Genomic DNA, 21,129 nt, shown 5'->3' with positions numbered 1-21,129 from the left:
CTAACTTCTCTAGGGAGTTCCAAAATCTGGGAGCAGCCACTGAGAAGGCCCTCTCTCCATGTCCCTACCAAGCGTGCCTTTGAGGGTGGCAGGGCTGAGAGAAGACCCACCGCCCCGAAGATCTCAGAACTTGGGCAGGTTCATATGAGGGAACATGGTATTTCTGATAGCTTGGATCTAAGCCATGTAGGGCTTTATAGGTCATAACCAGCACTTTGAATTTTGCCTGGAAACAGACCAGTAGCCAGTGGAGCTGCCATAATAAGGAAGCCTTATACTCCTTATAACCAACCCCAGTCAACAATCTGGCTGCAGCTTTTAGTGCCCTTCGATGTTTTCCATAACTTTTCAAAGGCAGCCCCACATAGAGTGAGTTGCGGTAATCCAAGCTAGTATTCAACTACGTTTTACTCAGAACAGACCCACTGAAATTAATGAGCATGCCTAATTAGGTGCATTAATTTTAATCGGGTTACTCTGAGTAAAACTTAGTTGACTACCATTAACTCCATCAGCAGAAGCAATATGTCTCTGAATGCTAGTCACTGTGGAACAACTGTGGCAGATGGCTATTGCTTGTGGGTTTCCCATACGCATCTGGTCACCCTTTAGGGCAGCCTTTCTCAACCTTGGGTCCCCAGATATTTTTGGCCTACAACTCCCATTATCCCTGACCACTGGTCCTGCTACCTAGGGATGATGGGAGTTGTAGGCCAAAAACATCTAGGACCCAAGGTTGAGAAAGGCTGCTTTAGGGGAACAGAATTAAGGACTGAATCCATCAGGACTCTTCTTGTGATGTCTTCTAGATATAGAATTTTGAACTAGGTTCACATAGTAGCTGGGCTAAGTTATTGCTTAGAGACGCTACGTTTACTGCCTTGTTTCTGTAAATATGCCAGTATTTATTACGGACGTTATTCATCTAACTGCTTTACAGGAAAGGGGACTAAAGCTAAAAAGAGTTACAGTGAATCAATAATAAATTGGAATCATTTAACAACCACCTAAAGAGACATGCTCAGAAAATTATATAAGATAGAAAGGCAAGGTTACATAAACAGTTGTAATGCCTTATTTTGTACTTCCTGATTGGCAGAGGAATCCAAACCCCGATTTAGCAACAGTAGGGTGCATTCGGGGCTAAGCCACCACTGCATTCACCAGCTGGGGTGGAACATGGTGGGCAGGCAACAGCCTGCAGTTATACCAGCCTAGAGCTGACTTAGCAATTGGGCCTGATGTCATCAGGTGACAAGGGTGGGACTAGTTCAGTTTGGGACAGTCCATCAATTGCACTTCTGTTGGCCCACAAAGGCAAAATATGTACCCCATGCAGTGGTGTGGCATTAGCAGAACTTTACAGGCAGAGGATGGCAGTACTGTTCTGGGCTGGGTGCAGGAAGACCTCCACCTAGGGATGATGGAGAAATTTGAATCAGTTCGCATTTAAAGGTGGATCTACCAAATCCACACTTTCTGAAACAATATGAGAACCAAAATGCAGCTATCCGTTTAAATTCACACTTATCTGAATTTCGCAGTGCAGTTCTCCAGCTGAGATAAACCTGAGTAAATACTGGGATAAAATGTGCAGAAAAATACAGACAGAACAAAAGTGCATATATTAAGGGAGGTTGCACACAGACGTGTATATTAGAATAAATTCACCCTAAAATGTTGATTTTTCACAAGGACTTTAAAAATTCTGTGCTCCAAGTGTCCCAGACAACCCTTTTTCTTTCAAGCTAAATATTTTTAATGCCGAGCCATTAACAAAACAAACACTACAAAATTGTCTGTTTCATAGAATCGGGTACGTTGGCAGGCATCATGTAAAGTGTTTGATGGATTTAATCTAAATTGGTTCTGACTGTTTTTAAATCAAATGCCGCAAGCAAACCACCTCAGGATTCAGCTATTACTCCTAAGTCAACTATTTGTTTAGGGCTTTTGCAAAGAAAGGAATAGAGAAAACTGAAATCACAACAGACATTTTGCTCTTAATGTTCCTTGTGCCAAACTTCTTGTTGTTGTAATTTTAGGTGATTTCAATAAGCCCCTACATGTTCCCCCCACCCCAGCCAGTCAGAGTTCAACAACAGAAAGTGTACCAAGGATATAATCTTGTTCCCCAACAACCAAGCTGAAGAGAAATGCAACTTCTTCAGTCTATTCATGTTGCCCTTATAGATGAGCATTGCAGATGAAATCATTTCCCCTGCATTGACTTTTCCCTGCACCAAGATACATCTAATATCTATTTAATGGTGTAGTAGAGCCAGCACAGACTCTGTCACTGCCACCTACTGGATAATTAACTCCTGACTTCAGTGTGACTTGAACAAAAGGTTTGTGATGCAGAATGAGCAAAAGGACCTCTCTTAAGCCAGCCCCAGTGCACATTATCGACCACCTTACCCTCCACATCATAAGTAGCACCAAATTGTGTGTTATTTAATTATGAGAGCAACTGATCTGCAGAACACAGTGGTCAATTTCCTAAATAAAGTCATTTCATTCACCTTTCCAAACTGCCTAACAATGCTAGACCTTCCAATATTGGGATGAAGTTTGGGGACATTGCTGTTGCATATACATACCACTCTTTCCTATGCCAAGTCCCAGCAGTACTATCTTTCTTGGTGGCACACCTAATGATAAATCACCCAGTGAAACTGGATGGTAGATTTCAGAACAGACAAAACTAAGTACTTCTCCACATGACACATAATTAATTTTGTGAATTAGCTGCCATTACCTGGGTTGGCTCTAAAAGCAATGATGTTCATAGATAATAGGCATATAAATGGCTAAAATCCTTGATAGGCAGATCTCTGTGTCCTGTGTCACTGAATATCTGTTGCTGAAAAGCAGGGAAAAAACCTGTTGCCTGACTTTATGACATGCTTGCAAGCTTCTGAGGAGCATCTTGTGGGTCACTTTAGAAACCAGGATGCTGGGCTAGATGGGTTTTTGTTCAGATCCTGCTGGGCTCTTAGCAATTCCAAAGCTGTTATTTTCCTCCTCAGCAAACTATTCCTCAAGCCCCCAAAGCACTCTTTTTTATTTATTTCATAAAATTTAATACACTGTTTGATTGGAAAACAACCCAAAAAACTTCAAAAGCGTTTTACAAGCTAAAACAATAAAATCCGAGAAAACTAAAACAGAGTAAAATGACATCAACTTCCTAAGCATCTGGGTGGGCTTGTCTGAACAAAAATGCTTTTAGCGGGCACCCAAAAGTGTACAGTGAAGGTGCCCACTTGACATCAATAGGCAGGGAGTTCCAAAGTGCAGTTGCTGCCACACTGAATTCTTTCAAATGATTCTGCCTCTTCCTTCTTCTAGCCACGTCCCTGCCTCTGAGGTGTTTTACTGTCTGCTAGTATTTATTTATTTTGTATTTTATATGTCGCTCTTCACCCGTCGATTACAGGACAGATTTACAGTACCACTGTAATTGGGTCTCGCTGCCAAGTTAAAAATTTTAAATTCTCTCTTTCCCAAACCAAACCGGTTTATACATTTCCCGCTCCCTCCTAGTCCATCACACCAGCTCAGGACCTTCAACAGGTAACTAAAGGGCACCTCTTTTACTTTCATAGAATCGTAGAGTTGGGAAGGGACCCCGTAGTGTCATCTAGTCCTGCAATACAGGAATCTTGCTATCAGCCGTCCCCTGGGTGGGCTTGAACCACCATCCTTCCGATCAACAGCCAGACGCACTGACCCACTGCGCCACAGAGCCGCGGACCCAACGCTTCTATTTAGCAACTCCCGCTTAAGCGAGGTCCATCGAATCCCGCAGACAACCACCTCTTCCCCTCCACAGCTCGCCCAAGAGCCCGACGTCGAGAGCCGCGGCTCCGCCCCCCCTCACGTGACCGCGAGGCGCCGGCGTGCGCGCGCTCTCACCAGTAGGTACGCTGTTTCTGGGCCGCCACCGCCGCCTTCCCACAGGAGGGCGCGTGCGCGGGAGAGACGGGCGGAACGGGAGCGTGGAAGATAGGGAGACGAAGGGAGGGCTGGTCGCCAGGTGGCGCCGCTGCCCCATCCAGCCCAAAGCGCGGGAGCAGGTTGCGTCTTCGGCTACGTCAGCGAAATGCCCGTGGTCGCGCACGCGCGCGCTTCGAGGGGGACGCGGTTAGTGTCGGGTGAGCGCGAGGGCGGAGGGGGAGAGATGCGCGCGCAGGCAACTGGGCGCTGGCTGAGAGCGGGGTGGGGAGAGAAACCGTCGCTCTTAAAGGGAAGAAGCGGAGCGCGCGCATGTTGTGTGTTTGTGTGCGCGCGCCCCTTTCGTTCATTTCTACGTGGCGGGAGCTGCGGTAAAAGGGAAGGAAGCTGAGGTGGGCGAGCATGGCTTGGTTCCCTGCTCCCTGTCAAAAGCTGGTGGCACAAGGTGTCTGTTTGTGTGAACGACACGCGACACACACACACCCGGAGTCGCCAATATGGCTAGATGGGCTGAGATGGTTTCGGCGACCCAGCGCCGGAGGTGACAGGGTTTTTCGGGGCGAACTGCTCCACGGCTGCTTTGTTTCTGTGCGTTTGGTTTCCCCCTGTTCTCAAGGGGATGTTGTTCCCAGACTGTCGTGAATAGATGGCAGCTTTTCCCCTCTTCTTAAGGTATCGGTGGTCCTTTTCCCCGACCAGTTTCGGAAGACCGCCATCTCGTCGTCCCTCTCCCAAACTTAAGGGAGGGAGAGGCACTCAGTGTGAAACTGCAAAAACCTAAAAGGCCTTTAAGACAGCTGTAAGGAGAGTCGGTTTTCATAAAATACCCAGCGATTTGGACACTGGGAGTGGTGGGTAAAAAAGAACAACCCAGCCACATGAAAAACTATATTTCCTAGTTCCAGTTACAGGTGGGTAGCCGTGTTGGTCTGCCATAGTCGAAACAAAATAAACAACAAAATAGGAAATTCTTTCCAGTAGCACCTTAGAGACCAACTGAGTTTGTTCTTGGTATGAGCTTTCGTGTGCATGCACACGAAAGCTCATACCAAGAACAAACTCAGTTGGTCTCAGGTGCTACTGGAAAGAATTTCCTATTTTGTTTCCTATATTTCCTAGTGCTGGTGAAGAACATACGCATTAATTGAGGAGTTGTATTTGTACCCCATCCAGAGGCAGCTGAGATGGAACTCTGCTTGTGGCTGGCTAGAGAAGGAAGTAATGTGGTAGCCACTGGGTGTTGAGAGAACCAGGGGTGCATTGAATCAGCAGGTAGGGTGGCTGTGATATAATCCACCATGTGCAGCAGATAGTGTCCATTGCATGCTTTGTGATAAATCCTGAAGCTGAGGCTCCAATACTTTGGCCACCTCATGAGAAGAGAAGACTCCCTGGAAAAGACTCTGATGTTGGGAAAGATGGAGGGCACAAGGAGAAGGGGACGACAGAGGACGAGATGGTTGGACAGTGTTCTCGAAGCTACCAACATGAGTTTGACCAAACTGCGGGAGGCAGTGGAAGACAGGAGTGCCTGGCGTGCTCTGGTCCATGAGGTCACGAAGAGTTGGACACAACTAAACAACATGTACAGAGTGCTTCTCTCCCCCCCCCCCATATGCATTTGAACAACTAGACCACTTCTGCTTAGTACATTTCTTTATGACTCACAGACTCTGTCCCTCTTATAACAGCTGAATAACAGGATATAGTCAACCCTCTGTCACTATATCCCCATGTCCCTCTTAAATTTCAGGCTGTTGTGTGCTTTGTAAAGGCACCAAGCCTCTATTAGGATTTTGAAACAAATCACAAATCACCACTTTTGCCAGAACGCCTGCGTCATGGTTTGCTGTTGGGTGGGCAAGAACTACTGTACTTTCAGACCATCCCAAAGTTGGTCCTTTATATTAGAATTAGGTATACTAGCCTATGAAAGCTGGAAAAGAAGTATAAAATAAAAATAATGGGAAATGCCCCAAACAAATATTGTGTTTTTATACACTACACATGTTTTCTGGGAAACCCAGCCAGGTGGGCAGGGTATAAATAATAAATTATTATTATTCTGAAGCAGTGTGGGTTTGGATGAAACAAGACAGAATTTATCAGCTCTCCTACTTAAAACAAACAAGAAGTTAAAACCCGCAGGAGGGAATGATTGGATTTGGAGTGAGCAGTGTTAATGGCACAATTTTTAAAAACATTTTTAAGTCCCCTTGAAGCTGCTATTTAGCATATTGAGGAAACACAGTTGCCATACCCACTTCCCACCCTGGCCCATAGTTTTTAAAATAAAAAGCGAGAAACCTTGCGTTGTCTCACCTAATTGTACCTTTAATAAACTGAACAACTAGTTCCAAAGTATTGTAACTTCCTTGATTAGGAAATTCAGGCAATGGGGGGGGGGTGGAGTCAAAACAGAGCAGCTGAGGAACGAAGAGGTGATTTCAGCATATTCTGGAATATCCTGAGGTTTGCAGAAGAGCAAAAATGAAACAACCCATCCCCTCAAAGAAAACAGTAACTCAATATGCTGTTGAGTAATATGCTCAACAATCATGGAACAGTTACATCGTTCTGCCGAGGACCTTCTGGCGGTTCCCTCGCTGCAAGAAGCCTAGCTACAAGGGAACCAGGCAGAGGGCCTTCTTGGTAGTGGCACCCGCCCTGTGGAACGCCCTCCCAATAGATGTCAAAGAGAAAAACAACTGCCAGACTTTTAGAAGACATCTGAAGGCAGCCCTGTTTAGGGAAGCTTTTAATGTTTAATAGACTATTGTATTTTAATATTTTGTTGGAAGCCGCCCAGAGTGGCTGGGGAAACCCAGCCAGATGGACGGGGTAGTATAAATTATTATTATTATTATTATTATTAACTGGGGGAAAATTGTGCATAGGTGGAGAATGGAATTGCCTTCTTCAAGTCTTATACATCGTGGCAGTGGTGTGGCCCTCCAGATGTTGTTTAACTCCCAATTCTCATCACCAGTATGGTCAAGGATGATGGTTGTAACCTGGGAACATCCCAAAAGCAGCTCTTGTGCTTGGAGATGAAAAACACTGCCATGTTTTGCTGCAGGTCCCAACAGGGCTATTGAGGAACAAGTGGAATCTTGAGAGATGCAGAAGTAAGAATTACAAAACGTTTAAATCCTAAAAAGAGTAACCTGCCCCCTATCCCAGCTGTGATGATGTCTGAGCATATTCGGTGGCCTCCAGAATTTGGAGACCAGACGCCTTGTGAAATATGGAAAAGAAGGTGGGGCTGTTAGCCTGCTTGAGCTCTTTGGAGTATCCTGGAGTGAGGCTGGTGTTTAGTGAAATGTTTACTTTCACAGTGGGTTTGGTTCTGGTTCTAATTAAGGAATGGCTACAATTAAAACACATTCAGCAACATTTCCTATTTGGCTAGCCAAGTAGAGTGAATGAAAGGTGAATGCATTTTTTGGGGGGGGGCAATTATATTTATTAAGTTTTCCAATTATAATAATCACATCAAATATTCCAATTTTACATATGAATATTGAATAATCCAAATAAGTCCAAATAAACTGCCAAATTATTAATTTTTATACGACTTCCCATGCTTCAAACTTTTAGGAGTCTTAACGTCGAATTTCCGTTGCCTTCCATAGTCCTCCGATGTTTCCCATATCCTTTCTGATGTTGTCCTTCATTCTTCTTTTACGCCACTAAGTTTCAACAAGCGAGATAAAACAGCTAAAAAATGATTTAAGAAAAAGCTAAAAAACAGCTAAAAAAAAGAAAGGTGAATGCATTGACTTGGTTCCCAAGTCTATGTTTTTCTGTGCATAGTGTTTGGAAAAAACGCTACTGCCCTTGGACCACCTCATAAGTACCTTTATTATTGTTCTTAAAATGTATGATTCCGCATGGCATTTTAAGGATTTTCCATTAAAAGTTGTACTGGAATAGATCAGATTTGTATTGGTAAGTCTCAGAAAATAGGAAATATTCCTGGTAAATAGGAACAGTTGGACTGTATCTGCTATTGAACTCAAAATGCTTTATTTCTTAGTATACATGGATTGGGTTCTGCTGAAAGCATGTGCCATTGATAATGTAGTGCTGAGCACCTTAAATACATTTTGGTCACCGTTCAAGTCTTTTGAGAAAATGACATTTTTTTCTGCAATTGTAGTATATGCAGATACCACCAAGCACTTCTTAGCTGGACAAGCTCAGACTTCAGGCTAGTTGTACTAGATGTTGGAGTAACTTGTGAAATAAAACAATTCAGTTATTTGGAAGTGAGGAGGGGGCAGGGAATTGATTAAATAGATGATGAGGTGGCATCAGCAATGAAAAGGTGAAGATGGGTGGTCCCAAGATAATTCAAGCCCTTCAAAGAAGAATGAGTGTCAAGGCAGTTTTCCTGATTTTTTTAATGCCAACTTTGTAACATCTGTCAACAGCAGTGTCTTTCAAGACAGTCGATAATGAAATTCATTGTTGGTTGTCATAATTTGTGTTAGAGCAATGGTGCTTTGCTGCAGGCTATGTGAACAGAAGGAAAGCAAATAGTTGTTAAGAACCAACCAAACTTTTCAATATCCACTATAATGTGGAAAACCTGGCCAAAAGTAGATTTCATTCTTAAGACTGCAATATGATTTGTTCATATATGTACCAATTTTGAATGTTATCTTTAAGAGACAAAAGCTGAATAAGACATTTTCCTGGATAGACATTTGTGTCCCTTGACTATATTTGTCTGTCACCCACATTCTGTTTTCTTTCTAATTTCATGACCAGACTAAATACTTGTTTTTGCTTTTCAGTGAACCAATAGCCCTTGCTTCTCTTCCAGTTTATTTCTGAATTGGAATGAAAACTTAATAAACTTTATTTTAAAAACATAAGTGGCATCCAAGTATTCTCCCTAGATAATCATGCATCCCAGTGGTTTTGGTCCAAGGAAAACAAGTCCTGTAAAGTCTAGGAATGCTGCCTTAAATGGTTTATGACATGTGACATGCAGTGTCTTCCATCATCTACTTTATTCTTCCTAGTCCTGTCTAAATCAATTGCAGTCAAATACAGTTTTGCTTCAACTGGATGGGTTTTCTGGTGTTTAGTATTCATATGAAGCTTGGAGGCTATCCATCTTTTGATTTGATTGATTCTCTGATATCCACCATATGACTAATCACAAGTACATCAAGCAATATGGAAATTTGTCTACATAGTTGAAGCAGCACCTTTCATTTCAAATATATGTTGAAATTCCTACTATATTTAGATCCAAAGACAATTGTTCTGCCTCCTTCCAAAACGGAATTCAAAGCTAATACAGTACATTACTTGTGTACTGAACAACAACCAAATGTTTTAAAACCTTGTAATTCATGTTTGGGCAAGCATGTTGCACAAGTGCCCATATGCAAAAGAAGAAGCAGAATAGTCAAATATGGGGCCGAGTAGAGAGTTAAGAAAAGTTAAACAAAGAAGATCTTGTGTAAAAAATAATAATGCTTTTTATATGCCTAATCCCAGTTCCTAATGAGGCAGAAGTCCCTTCACTCTTATACTCTACAAATAGCTCACAGTTTTCCTGTTTAGTGAGTTGGTAAAGCTGTGGCAAAGTAAAAAGGATTCCCCTTCACTCTCACACGGAAGATTATGCTAGCCGTTGCAGTTTTTGTGTGTGTTCATAATTTTATATACACACACACACATATATATATATACCTGTATATATATAATACATATGTGTGTACATACATATATATGCAACTCTATTTAAAATGCTCAATAATCACCCAAATGTTTGTGTTTGGGAAGCGACCATGATATATAACTAGTCATATAAGATATGGCATCTGTGTGTAAAAGCAGTTGTTTGCTTATTTCTTTCATTCTCTTCCCATCCTGTTCTTACTCCCAAAGGGTGTGGCAAACAAACAACACCATTTAAAAGCAATCACATATCCTCACAGCAAATAATTACAAGTTTGCCAGGAGTAGTATTTTTCAGTCATTAAGTGCCTGAATTGACAGGAATGTGTTTATATTCCTCCTGAATGTTAATAATGAGAGAGACAGTCATGCCTCACCAGGGAGGGCATTCCCATAAGTGGGGAACTGCTGTTACAAATCAATGGCAGCAACCTACCTGCAGCAGCAGGGTCTCTCCTAACAATAGTAAAGCCTGAGGTGGTTAATATTGGACAAGATGCTCTTTTGGTACTTGGGTCCTAAGCCATTTAGGGCTTTGTGCATTAGTGCTAACGCCCTGAATTGAGCTCAGCAGATCACTAGCGGGACGTGGGTGGCACTGTGGTCTAAACCACAGAGCCTAGGGCTTGCCAATCAGAAGGTCGGCGGTTTGAATCCCCGTGACAGGGTGAGCTCCCATTGTTGGGTCCCAGCTCTTGCCAACCTATCAGTTCAAAAGCACGTCAAAGTGCAAGTAGATAAATAGGTACTGCTCTGGCGGGAAGGTAAACAGCATTTCTGTGTGCTGCTCTGGTTTACCAGAAGCAGCTTAGTCATGCTGGCCACATGACCCGGAAGCTGTATGCCAGCTCCCTCGGCCAATAAAGCAAGATGAGCACCGCAACCCCAGAGTCGTCCGTGACTGGACCTAACGGTCAGGGGTCCCTTTACCTTTACCTAGCTCACTAGCAGCCAGTGCTGAGCTTTCAGATAGTGACATGGGGTCCCATCTCAGCACCAAGCAACAAGTGTGGGAATCTTAAAGCCCCTACTCTTAGGACAGCAGCTTCTTGCATTGAGACACTTCACCCTTTAAAAATAGTTCTTCCTATCTGCTTGGCCCTCAGATGAGTTCCATGCAGCTGCAGCAAGCCATCCATTTCATTGTTTAATAAGGAGAGATTAAACTGATTATTCCATTGCTGATGCCTCTTGCTGGTCTTCTTAGTGGCAAGAGGTTTTGTTGTTGTTTTAAATGGGCTCACCCAGGCAAGGCATCAGCAGCTATGAACCCTGCTGGGATTCATGTAGCATTTGCCCGGCCATGCTATGTGGTGATGCCAGACCTGATAGACTTATTTGGTTTGGGGCTGTTACATACCCCCACATTGAAGCAAAACTCTTTATGCATAGCAATAAGTCAATGCAAAGTGATGGCATGACTTTGGGTGGAACATACGGGGCATGGGGCACCTAGGTCCTAACATGCTCTCAATAAACCCTTACATTCTGATCTGCTTCATAGATTGAGAAGCAGACTTTGAGTTTAGATAACTGGCATGCATAGATTTTTATTTTATTGGAGGGGGAGCGGAACGGTACTGATGCCTTTGATCCAGGGCACAGTAAATAGTTTCATGACTGGATGGCTGAGTGCTTGCATTCCAACAATTCTACTTACTGAAGTCATTTGGACTGAAAAACACTGAGCAATATCGACAAAAAAGCAAGGATTGTGCGTCTATTCCATCACCCGCCTTTGTGTTTTATAGCTAAGATCACAAGGCTTTTTAATTCCAGTAGATGATGAGGCTGGCTGGGCTCTAGCCAACCCTGAATTTTCTGCACATTCTGCAAGTGCTTGTTCATATCTGCTGCATTCCTGCTGTTAAGTGTGTTAGTATTTTCCATGCTTATTGCAACATGCTCCTCAGTGAAACAAATGAGTACTTTAAAATGTTGTTATGCTGAACTAAGAGGATACAGAGAAATATGAAGATCATTTCAATCCCAGAGGAACATGTCAACGCCTAGTATATATTGATTGTAAATTCTGAAAGAAAGTGTGTTGAGCCACTGTAATATAATGGTTAAGAGTGTTGGGTAGGGGAGAACCTAACCAGCTGCTAGCTGTCTTCAGATGTTAAGGTATGGGGGAAAGTAGTGGTGATGAGTGTCAAAGAGAACAACTACCAGACTTTTAGAAGACATCTGAAGGCAGCTCTGTTTAGGGAAGCTTTTAATGTTTGATGGATTATTGTATTTTAATATTTTGTTGGAAGCTGCCCAGAGTGGCTGGGGAAGCCCAACCAGATGGGCGGGGTATAAATTATTATTATTATTATTATTATTATTATTATTATTATTATTATTATTATTATATTGGATGGGGGGTGTCTAACTATGATAGTTGTGTGTGCTACTTTACAAAGGACAGTTTAAGGCTGTCTTGGCTGAGTCCAAAATCCATTGAAAAGGCCTGTGACTAGACAGACTCAAATTATTATCGGGATTATTTTATAAGTGGTTTGCCTCCGTACATGTTGATAAGCATTCTATATGGAAAATTTCAAGTACTATTATGCAGACCTAAGTTTAAGTGCTGAACAAAATACATTTTCTGTTTCACATCATATAGTGCAAGCTCTATGTTTATAAAATTTAGTGGTGTCTCCTTTTCTGCAGTTCAGCAGTAGTTTGAAGCAGCCCTGTAAAATATATGGACTATTGAGCCTTATTCTAAGCTCTGTTTTTGTGCCAAATTTCCAATTAGTGAATGCCATTTTATTAACTAGACCCCATTAAGCTCCATTCTTTAGTATAATGAAAGCCATTTCTGTTCTCCTTAATTTAATACACAATTCAGAGGGTTATAGAACTAGACAGGAACAAATGCTAATGGAGGGAATAAGTATGATTTTAGATTCGTGGAAGCCCTTTGCAACTCATTTTTGTCTAGTTTCTTGTGTAGGAATTGACTGAGTACCTGGTTCAAAAAAGCAGAGCTAAATTTACTCTCCAGCAGGAGAGCCCCCAGTAGCAGAGTTTAAACTGACAAACGTCAGGCAGCAGTATAGCGTTAGGCATATAGGTTGTTAGACATTTTTATGCCATTAATCTGAGTACAATGCTCTTTTCTACCCCTCTTGCAATGAGCAGACCATATATTGTTAAGTATGTTTAAAATGATTTACTTACAGATTCAAAGGTCAGTTCATGCATTTATCCAAACAGCAGCAAGGAGAACACAGGCAGAATACTCTTTGGTAGAAAATACAGAAAGATAGTTCCAAACACATGCTCTAAGCTTGGAGCTTGCTTAGATATGTCTTCCCTGGTAGGTTACATGGCATAGAAAGAGTGAGAACAGGAAGAGAAGACTTCACTTCCTCTCTCATTGGAGAAGGGGGGGGCATGACCTAGCTAAGTCTAGGGATCCAGCTCTATTGTCTTAATTCCGTCATGCACAGTTATGTTTGACTGCAATTTCTCACACTTTATCTCTGGGCAGTAGTGAGATTTGGGCCTATAGGCAGTGGAAGAGCAAGTGGATGAGTGCCGGGAGGAGCAGTGGGGCCCACCGAGGGCCCCTTGCCCAAGGGCCCCCCAAAAGCTGGAATCAGCAATGCTGGCTTGCTTAATCCCACAGTTTTAGCAGCTATGGGAGAACAGAGGAGGTAGTTCATAAGGAAAAGCTCCCTCCCTGGACCACTTATCTCACAGCTGGAAACCTACTGAGCCAGCAACAGAGTATAAAGCCACAAGTCCACTTCTTAGTGGGGAAATTTTCTGACAATTACGTAAACAGGGTCCTTCTCTGCTTAATGCATCTTTCTGTAAAGCGCGGTAGTATCGTTGTAGATGATTAATGTAAAATAATGTTTCCTTTTATACCCACCCACCCCCCGTAATCCTCTTGAGGAAGCAAGGGCTCTGTGTTCTCTCGCAGTAAATCACAAATGATGCTTCTGGGACACGTGCATTTGGTTATACTGATCACCCATCTGTTGAGAGCACAATATATTCATTTTTCATTATATATTTAGGGTGAAGATACTTTTTCTATCAATTACTATCTATTTGCTTCTCCTGTGATTTCGGCAGCTTCATAAAAATGCTAAACTACTTCTATTGGGCAGGTGGAGTTTGATAGGTAATTCCAAGTTTACGTTTCCCACTTGAATACCAACCTGCAAAATTAGAGTTTGCTTCTCAGGGTTACAAAAACGGATACTTGATATCCCTTACAGTGAATAAGTGAAACTAGGGTTTATTGTCTTACTGAACCTTGCAACAACTCTACTGCTTTCCAAATCTGCAGATGTGAGAGGGGGGGGGAGAGGCAGGAAAGAGGGAAAGGAATTAATAAATGCAGGTGATGCTAATGAAGGAAAATGTAGCATTCCATGGGAAATTATTTGTGCTAGAATTACAGGTAACCCCCCCTCCATTTCCATGTGATCAACTCATGCACAACTACGCTGGGAAAGAAAAAATTTTTTGATTCAAACCTGGAAATAGTGTGAGAGAGCTGGAGAGTCCTCATGGCTCGTGAGGAGACTTTCCCCTGAGCCTGACATCACTGAGGGCAGAGGAAGTCCCAAAGAGACCAGAGGCCCAGTGAAGCTTTGTTTAGGGCCTTAGGCTGCCCAGCCTCCCTGCCTAACAGCTGGTGTTTAGGGTAGTGCAACAGCCGCTGCTGCTTTCCTGCGCATTCTCCAGCCTTCGACTGGCTCCAGACTTCTAGTTCAGGTTGTGGATATTTTTGGAAACAGTAGTTTTGATCTGGATTGGAGAGAGAGCAGCAGAGAGGGCGTTTAAAGGTGCTCCCCCTTTGAAAGTATGTGGGGGGGGGAGGATGCCTGTACATCTTTCTACCCAGTCACCTCACATATTATGTGAAACGTCCACATAAATCCCGTGACAGCTTTCGCTCCTTTTTAATTAAGAATTAGGAAACCTGTAGCCTTCCAAATGCTACTGGATACCAAATCTAGCAATCCCTGATAATTTCCCATGCTGGCTGGGGTGGATAGGAGCTGCAGCTCAACAATATCTGGATCATCTTTTCTAAAACCAAGCAACCTTTCTAAAACCAAGCTGTCGTTCAAATGCAATTTATTCCACCGTCCAAATTTAGTAATATAGGACACTGCCTTTCACTGAGTCAGACCATCATTCCACCCAGCTCAGTATTGTCTACACTGACTGGGAGCAGCTTTCCGGGGTTTCAGGCAAGTGACGCTCCCAAATGTATCTGGAGTTGCTGGAGATTGACCCTGGGACCTGCTCACAAGACAGATGCTCCACCCCTGAGCTACAGTCCTTCCCTTAAATTTTGAATGTGTGAGTACTTTTATCTGTGACGAAATGGCATTTTGGAGCATTTGAAAGTCAAATATTGACCAGGAAGTAAAGTGTTAGCTAGGTGTACCATTCAGGAAACAATTTTGAAACCCTTGGCTTACAAGGTATCCCCTCTACAAACAGAAGTGATCTTGCTCAGGATTCCAACCAGCCAGCCATGCCTTCTCCAGGATAATATCGGCTGTTAGAGATCTGTTCAGGCCAACACACACACACACACACCAGCTTGTAGTTCTTGGAGAACACTCTGAGAACACTCAGTCCTAATTGTGGAACTTTGGTGGAATTATTTCTACTTTTTTCTTTTAATTCAATGGGAAGTGCGCCAAATATGGAGAAGGCACCACATTATTTTTCAGTAGCCTCGCCTCACTTATTTTCTAAGCAGGCTCTCAATCACCCAAGTTCACTAGCAGCATCTGAGATCCCTTACAGAAGCTCTACCTTCTGCTTGGGTGGCTGCCACTGCAGCTTTTGCCTTACATGGAATTGCAAAGGTTTAGTCGCTCGCCGGAAAGAGGCTGCTGATGTTTCTCACCAGGTCACAGGATGAGAAATTACAGATGCTGTAATCAGAAGCTGAAAAATTCAGGGAAGGAATGGGTAGCATTTACAGCCCTTATGTATCATTCATTACAGCCCTTATGAAACATTCTTTCCCAACCAGCTGCAGTGTTCAACAGAACCACACGTACCAGAAGGCATGTATTGCTCAAGTGCATGCCAATAAACATGAGTGCAGCGGCAGGTGGATGTATTTGGAAGGGAGAATAGGTGGGAAGGATTAAGCACCCTTCCCGACTGCCAATTGCCCTCTGCAATACTCCCCATCAGATTAGCATGGTAGGAAAAACATGGGGTTAGGGGACTCAGATTTGCTTTATAATATATGGGCCTTGTGCCCTCCTGTTTTTCAGCAAATCCAGTGACCTTTCGGGAGTGCAAACCACAGGTCCACTGTAACTGGAAGGAGAATCTATCCCGCCCCCCACCAAGAATGTATTATTGATTTTAAAGGATTTAGGGTGCTGAAGTGTGGTAAGCACAAATTCAGCTAGAATTAATTCACTCATTTCAGCAGCCCAAAATCATCCCCATTGTTTATGCATCACTTTTGAAATGTTCAGAGCTCTTCACTTAGGTTATCTCAGGAATCCTTACATCAACCCTGCAGGCAGGTTACTATTTTTACCTTCATATTGCAGTTGTGGGCTTAGGCTGAAAGACAGTGGTTTGCCGAGGGCCATCAAGTTTACAGAAGTGGAAAATTTTTCATTTATTTGTTTAGGGTGAAAGGTACAAAACATTCACAGATACAAAAGAAAACCTAACAATAGAACAGAAAAGGAAGAAGAAATCCCCAACAGACTACCCTACATTTATACCTACAATATGAAACAAAGAAACTATAATTAATTAATTAAATCAGATCCATAAATATATTTGCCTTTGTTCTTGAAAGCCTTGAGTGGGTCTCCTTTTTGCTCAGATTGATGGATTCTTTGTTGTCCTTGTCTTACCCACAGCATCCAAATTATACTTGATTACCAATTCCCATAATTTGATAAACTGCTGTTTTGAGCAAGGGATTTATTTCCTTTTTCAAAATTTACTCATTTAGCATATAAATGAGCAGTGACAGGATTTAAACCAAAGGCGTTCCTACCTCAGGTTTTTAGCCATTCTTCTACACTGGCTCTATATTCTTTACATAGTGGGGGGCAGGGAGGGAGAGAGAGAGAGAGAGAGAGAGAGAGAGAGAAGTACTGGTATGCTGTTGAAGGCAGCAATCCACAATTCACAAAAATTGACAATAAAATTGGGGGGGGGGATAAGGGGAAGTAGGCTATACTCAGAGCTCAAGAATTATGTGTTTCAGCATGGTTTAAATTGTCGCGTTTTCTACGTACAGAATAATTCTGCTTACACTGGAATTTTATTTTTAACTTGCTGGCGATAAAGAGAGGTGCTCAATGCACTTTGAGAGAGGAATGATTTAGCACTTCTTTGCATGGCCCTTAAGGGAAAGAGATCATAACAGAGCAATAACAAAGAAGTTTACTGGCAGGTAAAAGGAAAGAAGACAGTTGCCTGAGAGGATTTACAGTAAAGGCACTATTTATTTAAAGTAGGTGGCATTTTCTTTGACTGTGTAAGCGGGATCAGCATAAGGATTTCGCTTGCAATGCCACTTATAAATAGTGCAATAAACACTTCCCAGAGCCTCATTTTATCAGGGAAATTCCAAATCCATACACTAACTGAGCCTTACAAGTTGCTATGTGAGCTTTGTAAATATTTTATGTCAGTTTTAGGCTCAAGGGCAAATATCTCTTTTGCTCTGCGCTTGTGAAGAACTGTATGCTGAAAAACATTGGCTATAAAATATAAGAACATCTTACATATTCACCTGCAATCCTTCGTGGACCAGTGCTAATTATTTTAATAAATCTGACGGCCTCACCTGTACATTGCGAGCATATCGGTCCATACTTCCCTGATCTAAATTTGCTTTTAATTTTTGCAAAGGGTTCCCTCAAAGCAGCCACCCATTCTGCCCCAAGTTCAAAAAGTACCGGTAGCTTAGGAGCCTTAGGTCAGTACTTAGGCTCATGAGATCTTAAACTTCAATTAGCAAGCCTTCATCTTTGAGTTATGACAAGTATGTGTTGTGCATGCATCCAGTCATAGATTCCACTTTGAATTATTAATATTATTAGTAATGTTATGAATATCATTATTGCTACTATTATTATTTACTGCTTAACATGACAAAATGGCTTCTAAACAGTTTACAAGTATAAAATCAATCATAAAGTTCATACAGAGTTATAACACAGTGAAACAGTTCCATCAAAACTTTAAAACATTCATAATGTAAAAATGCAATAAAGCAAGCTCATTGAAACAATTAGATCAACGAAACAATTAAAACAATTAGATCACAGGTGCAAGTTCAGGGCAAACAGGTGTGTCTTCAAGAGCTGGAGGAATGCCAAAACTGAAGGGACCTTTCATATTTCAGCCAGTAGGGTATTCCACAACACTGGTGACACTTAGATACAGGACATGGCGCCATTAGCAGCTGCCATCTTTCTCTAAACGACTGTACTCCGTAAAGTCTTTAATTTCACACTTGGGAGGGATGCCAGCTAGGCCATTAAAAACCACAGTGCTTCATGCGCTGCTTTTGGCCTGGCACAGTCCCCAGTTGTGTTCACCAGAAACACAGGGCTGATTCTCTGACCTGGCTATTTCCTCTCCCAGTATCAAATGAGCTTTCATACCGAAAGGGGTACTTAGCAGGCCAGATTCAGGGTGGGTGGCACTGGGCCACTTCCTAGCTAGTGCAGAAAGAGGCAACTAGATATCAACACAGCTCTGGTATATCCCAGAGCTTTAGGGTAAGGAAACAAGCTGGGAGAAGGCTTGAACGTGGAGTGTAGGAAAAATCCAGTCAAATCGAACACTGAGTCTACCTAGTGGCAGTGAAGTTGGCAAAGAAGGCATACTTTGCTGACTCTGTTGCATTCTCACTGTGCTGTCTGGCAAAGCTTTTCTCAGTAGTGTGGGGCCTCCTAAAGTCTGGCCCAAAGCAGCTAGTAGAACAGACAGCATACAAGCCTCCAAGCGTCCCAATTTTCCAGGGACAGACCCAGAATCGTGAAAGCCATCCCAGCTTCTGATTTAATCCCGGAACGTCCCTATTTCTCCCTCCAGTGCCGCTGCTTCCAAACTCGGGGAGGATGATGGACTGGCGCTTGTCCTGAGTGGCGGTGGTGGCAAGGGAGCATCCATGAGAGCCAGTGTGGTGTAGTGTGGTGTAGTGGTTAAGAGCCGTGGACTCATAATCTGGTGAACCGGGTTCAATTCCCCGCTCCTCCACATGCAGCTGCTGGGTGACCTTGGGCTAGTCACACTTCTCTGAAGTCTCTCAGCCTCACTCACCTCACAGAGTGTTTGTTGTGGAGGAGGAAGGGAAAGGAGATTGTTAACCACTTTGAGACTCCTTAGGGTATTGATAAAGCGGGATATCAAATCCAAACTCCTCCTCCTCCTCTTCTTCTTCTTCCATGGCCACTGCTGCCAGCCTCCTGTTAAATTACAATGTAGGAAACTGGTATCTTCAAAACCCAGTCAGTTATTTAAAAGAACTTGGATCAGGATCCTGGTTTGTTCACTAAGTGTAGTTTTCAGACACAGATGGAAACTGCAACTTGTTCCAGACTCTTTGGGGAGATTTAATTCTTCACATTGAACAGAGGAGTGGAGTAGGAGAATGTTTGAGACCAAGAGTTGCCAGAGCATATTCTCCCAATGAGAGACCATTTGTAAGACCAGTCTGCATAGGACTTAAGCAAGCCGCTTTTGACACCAGACATTTATTTGCACCAGGGTGCTCTGTACAAACTTAGGTTGGCTGGAAAACATACCATGCCAACATTTTCAGCTTGTGTTTAGCCAAGTATCCTAATGACATGAAAGTCACTTTTAAGAAACAAAAACAAAGCAGGTTCATAGTTGCTTTAATCAGAGGCCTGGGTACCATTGTCTGTAGCCTGAACCCAAGATGCATGATATCATTACTAATTCAAATTGAAAACACAGCTGGGCTGGGGAGCCAAAGGAAGTATGGTCCGGAAGTGGAGCATTTGTGTGAGTCATGACATGTAAATGTGCGTGGCAAGTCATTCCTGATAATGTCCAGCCAAACCACAGTGTTGATGTTGGAAGATTTGGCGTGGGAACTACAAGTATAATCCTGACTCCCCGTCCCACAACTTCTTGGCATTTTATTTGTATTTACTTTTACAGTAACTTGGTTTTCTCAGATGCTCTCTTTTTTCATTTCCTCTGGCTTTATTTATTTAACTCTTGTTATTGGAACAAAGGGCCCTACGGACGTTAGTGTTCTATATAGAAGCTGAAACAGTATTTTCCACATAGCATCTCCTGTTTTCTGCATGAAAGGAAAAATTCTGTTTTTCGCCAGGAAGACTTAAGTTCTTCTTGATGATCTCAGACATCTTGTGTTGACCCTTTTCCATCTTGGCAATTAAATGCACGTGACTTTATTTTTACTAGTTGTCTTTGTAGCATCAGTTGTAGAATTGGTTTTTTTTATGCCCTAATACTAGGATCTCCAACACAGCACTCTTGGGCACCTTCTTCTTCTTCTTCTTCCTCCTCCTCCTCCTCCTCCTCGGCAATCACTTGTAGCCGAGTAGGATTGTCTTCCATGAATATGGTCTTAACAGTGTGTCTGTAAGTGACTGTCCATGACACCTGCCAAAGTTCTCTATTCCTCCCAACTGTTTTGTTTAAAATTGGTGTTTTTGGCTTTTGGGGGGAGGCTGTTTGAGAGTGGGTTGCTAGTTTGGGGAGAAGTTTGGGTTTTTTACTGTGCTTTCGGACAGGGGAGGAGGTCTGCAGATTGCCAGTTTTTCTTCTGCAATATTACAATATTTTGAGTACACACAACAGTTTCTTAGATTTTGAAAAGTGCTCAGAAGCTTGGAACCTCAGCCTTAATAGAGAAAGCATTTTTCAATTTATTTTTAAAAGAACTATCTTCTAATCCTATATCAACCAGGTGGTGTGTTTTTTAAAAAAAATATTAACTGCGACATGCAAAAAAAAAATGAAAAGTAAACACACTTTTTTGGGTGGAATTCAGCATAGTGCTAATAAGATCATTCCATTGGGCAAGCAATCGCGACTTTCCTCCCCCATTTTCTGTTTCAGACTTTTCCAGACCCTTCAGAGCAGATTTGCAGGAGAAGGGGAAAAGCACAGTTATGCTTTGGGGAACCTGATAGTTGAATCTGGCCTTTAGTGTTGCACAGTGCTAAGGGGTTTCATCCAGGGGTTTTGACAACTGGCACAGCTGTTTTTCATTCCTGGTCTCTCCATATGGCCTGTTTATTAAGCATTCTTCCTGATTTGTTTGTATAAAGCTTGCATGGAGCTTGTATTTGATGTCTTCTGGTTATTTAGCTTTCATTCAGATTTGTTTGTGCAGATGCTACACAACTTCCTGTCAATCAAATGCATGCTGTGTTATACATAGGGCTGCCTCTGAAGATGGTTTGTGAACTTCAGCTGGTGCAGAATTCAATGGCC

Source organism: Lacerta agilis, chromosome 4 (assembly GCF_009819535.1).
Source record: "Lacerta agilis isolate rLacAgi1 chromosome 4, rLacAgi1.pri, whole genome shotgun sequence".
In the NCBI taxonomy this organism is placed as follows: domain Eukaryota; kingdom Metazoa; phylum Chordata; class Lepidosauria; order Squamata; family Lacertidae; genus Lacerta; species Lacerta agilis.
Note: the sequence above shows the minus strand (reverse complement) of the source record.